Raw genomic sequence first — 7,900 nt, 5'->3', positions numbered from 1 at the left:
GGTCCTCCCGAAGGGCTGTCCGCGACATCGTCCGGGGGACTGTCCAACCGCCTCCCGGAGGCCTGTCCGAGGGGCAGATGAGGGTATACATCCTCGATGTTGGGAGGTTGTAAATCCTAGCTGTGGGGATCTACACCGCCGATCGTCATCGACTCTACTTCCGCTGAGCTACGAGTCGGTAACGAAAAGATCAAACCTTGTATGCAGTCTCCATAGTGATCTTGGGCTGGTGCGTAAGTCGAAATTTTTGTTTTCTGTCGCATTACCCTACACCGCGGCCATCCGCATACTTGCATATGGAATTCCAGGCGATCTGGTGGATGAGTATGTGCGTATGAGTGAGTCCACATGTCTGTTGTCATTGTACAAGTTCTGTAAGGCCGTGGTGGCAGTGTTTGGCCCTGAGTACTTGAGGCAGCCAACTGCCGCTGATACAGAGAGATTGTTGGCGACCAACGCAGCTAGGGGCTTTCCAGGCATGCTTGGTAGCATCGATTGTATGCACTGGAAGTGGAAGAACTGTCCATTTGCTTGGCAAGGCCAGTACAAGGGGCATGTCAAAGCATGCACTGTCATATTAGAAGTGGTGGCTTTGCAGGATCTTTGGAAATGGCATTCTTTCTTCGGCATGGCAGGTTCTCACAATGATATCAACGTGCTGCAGCATTCTCCAGTCTTCACAAGGCTTGCATAAGGCCACTCCCCACCTGTCAACTTTGAGATCAACGGCCACCAGTACAACAAGGGATACTATCTAGCTGATGGTATATATCCTCAGTGGTCAACTTTTATGAAGACAATCTCGAACCCCCAAGGTGAGAAGAGAAAGAGATTTGCCTAAATGCAAGAGAGTGCTAGAAAGGATGTGGAACGTGTTTCTGGTGTGCTTCAATCCCGATGGGGTATCGTTTGAAACCCTGCACTGGCATGGGATGAAGGGAAGCTTTTGGAGGTGATGATTGCTTGTGTGATCATGCACAACATGCTCGTCGAGGACGAGTATGATGACAGGATCTTCGACCAAGGATTTGATTATCAAGGTGAAAATGTTGAGCCCCTGCACCAAGAACCGGCCACGTTTGAATAGTTTGTCCAATTTCATCGTGAACTGCGTGATTGGCACACCCATTTGGATCTCCAAAATGACTTGGTTGAGCATGTGTGGAGTCACATTGGCAACCAATAGATGTATTGATCCATCATGTTCATTCAAGACAATTTTGATTTGGTTGTAAAACTATTTTATTAGAGACAATTTCGGTTGGGTTGTAAAACTATTTTTATTTTCAGACAATTAATATTTGGACATGCAAACTTGTTTTGATATGCATATACGGGCATTTTTGGAAGTGGCGGACAGGATGGGGCCAAAGGATGCGGCTGCGCGCTAGACGCACGGCCACCGCATCCCAAGACAGGCCCGGACACGACCCCATTGCCCTATCCAAACGGACCGAATCCAGGCAAAGTGGACGTCCGTTTGGGGTCATGCGGTGGAGTTGGCCTTAGGTCGCGTTGTTCTCACGCAAAACACAACTCCCTTTCCCACTTCGTTCTCCTCATGTGTCATAGGAAGGCACCTCCGAAAAACCACAGGAGCGGACCAGCGCACCTACTCATGGAATCGTCGGGCATTCTTTTTTTCATCGGAATCGGGATTTATTCAGAACTAGCACATATGCATGTGAGTTGCAACGGGTGAAATAATGGCACTCATTTCACAATACCCACTTCGCATGCCACTGCGTTTCACTTCTATCCAACTCTGACAAATTTTCAGAAATAAATTTACCCTCATCTCTAGCAACAATTTAAAAGTAATGTTATTGCCGTCATGCGTACCAGAATTTTATTAAAAGGAACAAATAAAAATAGCTACATTCAAGAATGGAGGGAAACTTTGTGAAACTGAACTTGTTGCTTTTCCTTGCTTTTAACAACATATTGATGTTACTTGTTTGATGTGTACTCTCTCCGTAAATGTAACATCCCAAATTTTCAATTTGGAATGTTATACATAGATCATCATGCATATCATATTTTCTTGCATTTTGGTTGATCCTAGAAATTTCAAGCAACTCAAGGACCCTCGGAGAGAGTTGGAGATTTCGTTATTTTCATATTTGAGAGTTTCTCGAATTTTGAAAAGAGGATCATTTGATTTATTTATTTTATCTTCAATAATTTTTCCGGTGTCAAAATATATGAGAGAGGGAATAATATGACTTTCCCAAAATTGAGGAAAAATGAAGATTTAATAAATAGATCAAGTTTTGGTTTTGCCGGAGTTTTATTTGCATTTTATTTGGATAGGGAAAAATGCGCGTTTTCGAAAATTGCATTTTAGGCCTCGAGAAAAGTTCATTTTGTTCGGCTCATTTTTAGGAGTCGGGGAAAATTTACTTTAGAATTTTTGGAGTTCGTCTAGTTTTATTTTCTTTTGTTTTCTGTGCGCAGAACTGTTTTAAAAAAAAACTGGACCAAGGCCCAGCCGGGCCAAGGCCCAGGCCAGGCCGCTGCGCCCCAGCCTCGCGCGCGCCAGGAGCCAGCGAAGGGAGCCGGCCGCCGCCTCTTGCTCCTGTACCGAATCCTAAAAGGATTCTAGGGCACCCCTTGCCCCTTTTTCCTTATTTCGTTATTCCTATTCCTAGTCTAATTCTTGTCCCCTACCCCAAGTAAACCCCCCCTCCCCAATATAAATACCCAAGCACCCCCCCCTCTAAACATCAAATCAAAACCCCTCTCTCCACCACCCAAGCCGCGCCTCACCCCGCGCCTCTCACCCGCGCCGCGCCCTGCGTCACCCGCCGCCGCCGCGCCTTACCTACGCCACGCCGCCGGAGCCCCTCGCCGGAGACCTCGCCGGAGGTTGCCCCCGTGTCTCTTTTCCTCGGATCGTTTTCTTCTATCGTTCCGATTCTTTTCTTCTTTTCCGATTCGTTTTCTTTCCGGTTCTTCTCTAAACTGTTCCGGTTTTCTAGATCAGTTTTTCGTTCGGTTTTCTTCTCCGAAACCCTAGATCGGATTCGTTTTCTTTTCCGATTTAGTTGCTTTTGGACCGTTCGCCGGACCGTTCGTCCTAACGAACGTGATCACCGGATTCTTCTAGGTTAATGAACGTCCGTTCGTTTAACCGTTCTTCTTTTTCTTCTCGTCGGATTTATTCCGCGATCGCGATCTCAGATCCGATCTTCGTTCTAGTTTATCTTCTCGCTCGTTTGGAATCAGGTGATTCAAGCGCCTAGAGTTTCATTTCGAAACCACTGTTCCGTCTAATCAACTTAAACAAGTTTTTGCCCCGGTAAAATTTGACCTAGTTTCAACTTGCTAGAACCGAGTTGTTTTCTTCCGCCGTTTGTTTTCGGTTTCTTTGTTCGGTTCGTTCTTTCTTTGCAACCGGAGTTCTTAAGTTGAACTATCTGGTTCGTTCTCTTGTTCGAGTTTTACCTGTGCATTAGATGAGTACTTATTGTGTGCTTCTTTTTTGTCCGCGATAGATCACCCGGATTGCGCCGCTTGTTACTTCGAAACCCTAGGACTCGCGGATCATCAGCAAGGCAAGTAACACTTTGATCATACTTTTTCTACAACCCATGTTTTATTGCATTAGATCAATCCTCACACATTGCATGATTAGGATCTAATTAAACTATGGGATGGGAAGTAGATGAGGTAGTACCTATCACCCGTATTACTATGAAACCTTTGGGAGTTACTTCTGCGTTTGCTTATTATGCCATGCTATGCTAGTAGACGTGGATTGGGTGAGTGATATCCATGACAGATGTGAGTTGATAATTTTAATGGTTTATCTAAGGTGGCAACCTAACACACATCTGGGTGGATTGAGGCACCTGATGTCTATCAGGACTTGCCTGTTTTTTTTCGGACCGCCACCCAGGCTCAAAGGGATCATAAGATCTTTCATGCTAGAAACTTCCGTGTGCAGCCACAAGCCATTATGGGCTCTGGCATAGTTGACTAAGTCGTGTGAACTCTTATAGGGGTAGACTAGCATATGTAGGGGTTGTAGGTGGTACGGTCTACTCCATCGTAAGGTGCTAGCGCTTCTGAAAGACTATGTCTCGGTCATCCGTCTTCTCAAACACCATGTAGTGCGAGAAACCAAACGGAGGCGATCGAGTCTTGTGGGGAAAAGTGCGCAAACCTCTGCAGAGTGTACAAACTAATCATGATTAGCCGTGTCCCCGGTTATGGACAACTTGAGTATCTAGTACTTGAATATCATGTGAATCTCAACATGTTACTTCTAATTAATGTTGTTGGGTTTTAATTAATTTTAATTGGGATTGAGAATGCTGTCAACCATTCTCAATGTTTAACAACCACCATGATAGTAATTAATCTTATTCCTTTGCAGTAGGGAAAAACTGGCTTTACGCAAAAACTGTAACCATAGAGCTTTCCACCAGCCATATATGCATATAGTATAGCTGTTTCATTCCATTACTCTCTATGTGTTACATTGCCAGCATATTCCATGTGCTGACCCGTTTTCAGGCTGCAACTTCTCATGTTGCAGACTTTTCAGATGACGAGTAAGGTGCTTTTAGGTCGTGGTTCTATACTCAGTGATGCCGTTGGAGTTGATGGACCCATTTATCTTCCGAGTCTTCCGCTGTTATCGACACTAGATGGCCTTAAGCCATTTTTATTGTAATAAGTTCTCTTTGAGACAACAATGTAATAAGTGTGTGATTGCCACTCTGCTATAAATCCTTCGATGTACTGTGTGGTGTCAGCATTACTGATCCAGGGATGACACCTGAGCACAGAGCACTTGATCCATTCGGGTCGGGTCGCTACAGAGAATGGTATCAGAGCACACGCTGACTGAGGACACGACCACTAAGTTAAAGCCATAGATCACTATTCTCTTCTCATTTTCTAACTCCTCATCTTTTCTACTCTTTTAGGATGACGCCCGCGAAGATTAAGTACGCTCAACCGGATGAAGGCACACCATTTGTATTTCACCTGAAGGAAGTCACCAAGTACCTGAACATTGGATTACCAAGCTTCACGGGAACCTTCAACGCCACTCTGCCTGAAGAGGAGCACTGGAAGATTCAAGCTCATGTTCCGGGAAGGACATTCGCGCCAATCACGAAGCCTATAGATAGTGTTTTCAATGCACCAACCTGGAGTCTGGGAAAGAGCATGGCAGCTCATATCACCATAGGACGCATTGGAGAAGTTTATCAAGAAGACCTCAAGGACACTATCTACCAGATTTGTGGACGCCGAGATGAACAATGGGAGTTAGTCAGCACCAAGAAGGATAGATCCATTGCATCTTTCATCCAGGAGTTAAACCAGCACATTCGACGCCAAGAGAACCAGATGTGCAATGATATGATAGAGTTGAAGAATGCAAAGGCAAGGATCATCGAGCTAGAAGGAGAACTGAAGTCTACACGCAAGGACTACATGGATGAGATCGTAGCTCTAGCTAGACACAATTGCGATCTTAAGCAGGAGATTGAAGAACTCAAGAGGAAGTTAGCATCCCAGGAGGAAGACGAGTACGTCGCATGTCCGGACAACTACATCATCATCGACGACACCGATTCGGATCCAAGTGAACCCGACTTTGAAGACGAAGCTGGAGCAGATATCATGGAGTCTTCCACCGGTTCAAATTTCTAGATGACCACCAGATAGCAGTAGTATTTCCCCCATGTAAACATTATAGTCGAGCACTTTTGCGATAGTTAGACCGTTTGTAAGCCCTTGTTTGATTGAATGAAGTGATTTTGTGTGCATTTGCTCATGTGCATATGGGTAGTGTTTTCCCTTTAGACCCCCTCTATTCTTAATTCTCGTCTTTTCTAAACCCTCAGATGCCTCCGAGACGTGACAATGGATTTCCCCCGGAGCTCACTCAGTTGATCCAGCAACAGAATCAACTGATGCAGATGTTAGTCCAGAACTAGCAGAACAACAACAACAACCCACCACCACCACCACCACCTGTGGACCACTTAGCCCGTTTTCTTAGGCTGAATCCGCCGGTGTTTTCCAGTAGCACCGAGCCAATAGTAGCAGACGATTGGCTCCACAAGATAGGAAGGGAGTTGACCACTGCAGGATGCACGGATGGTGAGAAAGTGAAGTTTGCCGCACACCAGCTTGACGGACCCACGGTAGCATGGTGGGAGAATTTCACAGCCACTTACCCAGTTGACACTGTCACATGTGATCAGTTTCAGCAAGCTTTCCGCACTGCCCATGTTTCAGCAGGAGCTATGGCCATAAAGAAGCGTGAGTTTCGCAACTTACGCCAAGGAGGAAGGACAGTTGGCCAGTACGTTGACGACTTCAGCAAGTTAGCACGTTATGCCCCAGATGACGTTGCTACGGATGCAGCTAAGCAGGAGAAGTTTCTGGAAGGGCTGAATGATGAACTAAGCATGCAGTTGATGGTAGCAAGTTTCAACAACTACCAGGAGTTGGTAGATCGCGCCATCATGATTGAAGGGAAGCAACAGCAGATTGAGAACCGTAAGAGGAAGTATGGACAGGGGAAGTATAACTCTGGAGCCCAGCAGAAGCCCCGTTTTACCCCTAAACCGGGATTTCAGTTTCAGCACACCCATGGTGGAGGTATCTTGCACAACCATAATGGCCACAAGAATGGTAATGGGAATGGAGGAAGCAACGGCCAGAACCGGACCACCCCATCAACCCCAGCCAAGAAGGATTTGAGCCACGTCACTTGCTATAAGTGTTCGAAGCCAGGGCATTATGCCAATGAATGTCCCGAAGGCCAGAATGGAAATGGCAATGGAAGCTCTGGGAAGAAGCCGAACCCTTTCAATAGGGGACAGGTGAACCACATTAATGTGGAGGAGGTTGAAGATCAGCCCGATGCAGTAATCGGTAAGTTTTTGGTTAAGTCATTTACCGCACTTGTTCTTTTTGACACTGGTGCATCGCATTCATACATCTCAAGGGGATTTGTGGATAAGTATAACCTGCCAACCCAAGCCCTTAGGTCACCCATGTTAGTAAGCTCACCAGGAGCGGAGTTTATGGCTAGACGATGGTGTGATCGGTTACCATTAAGGATTGGTAACTATGTGTTTCCCACAGACCTAATAGTATTGGAATCTCAAGGATTGGATGTGATATTAGGCATGGATTGGTTATCAAAGTATAAAGGGAATATTGAGTGTGCTAGTAAGTCAATTTTTCTTACCACACCAGAAGGGAGAAGGATCAAGTATGTATCCCGGCATGTGTCAAACAGGACACAAGTAAACTGCCTAACAGGAGTTGTGCAAGAGGAAGTACCAGTGGTAAAGGATTTTCCTGATGTATTTCCTGAGGAATTGCCAGGCATGCCACCGGATAGAGATATTGAGTTTTTGATTGAGTTATTGCCAGGTACAGGCCCAATATCGAAGCGACCGTACCGGATGCCAGCAAAGGATTTGGTGGAAATTAAGAATCAGATTAAGGAGTTATTGGATAAAGGTTACATTCGCCCAAGTTCTTCGCCTTGGGGATCACCCGTACTTCTAGTGGAAAAGAAGGATGGATCATTAAGGATGGTTGTAGATTATCGGGGATTGGATGAAGTAACCATCAAGAACAAGTACCCACTGCCAATGATCAACGATCTGTTCGATCGGTTGCAAGGAGCTAAAGTGTTTTCCAAGATCGATTTGCGATCAGGGTACCATCAGTTGAAGATTCGGGAGCAGGACATACCTAAGACAGCATTCACCACAAGATATGGACTGTATGAGTATACCGTTATGTCATTTGGATTGACTAACGCACCTGCCTATTTTATGAACCTGATGAACAAAGTGTTTATGGAGTTTTTGGATAAGTTCGTCGTAGTGTTCATTGATGACATCCTAGTTTATTC

This window comes from Triticum urartu, chromosome 2A, assembly GCF_056163025.1.
Source record: "Triticum urartu cultivar PI428250 chromosome 2A, HENAU_Tu73, whole genome shotgun sequence".
NCBI classification, from domain to species: Eukaryota; Viridiplantae; Streptophyta; class Magnoliopsida; order Poales; family Poaceae; genus Triticum; species Triticum urartu.
Note: the sequence above shows the minus strand (reverse complement) of the source record.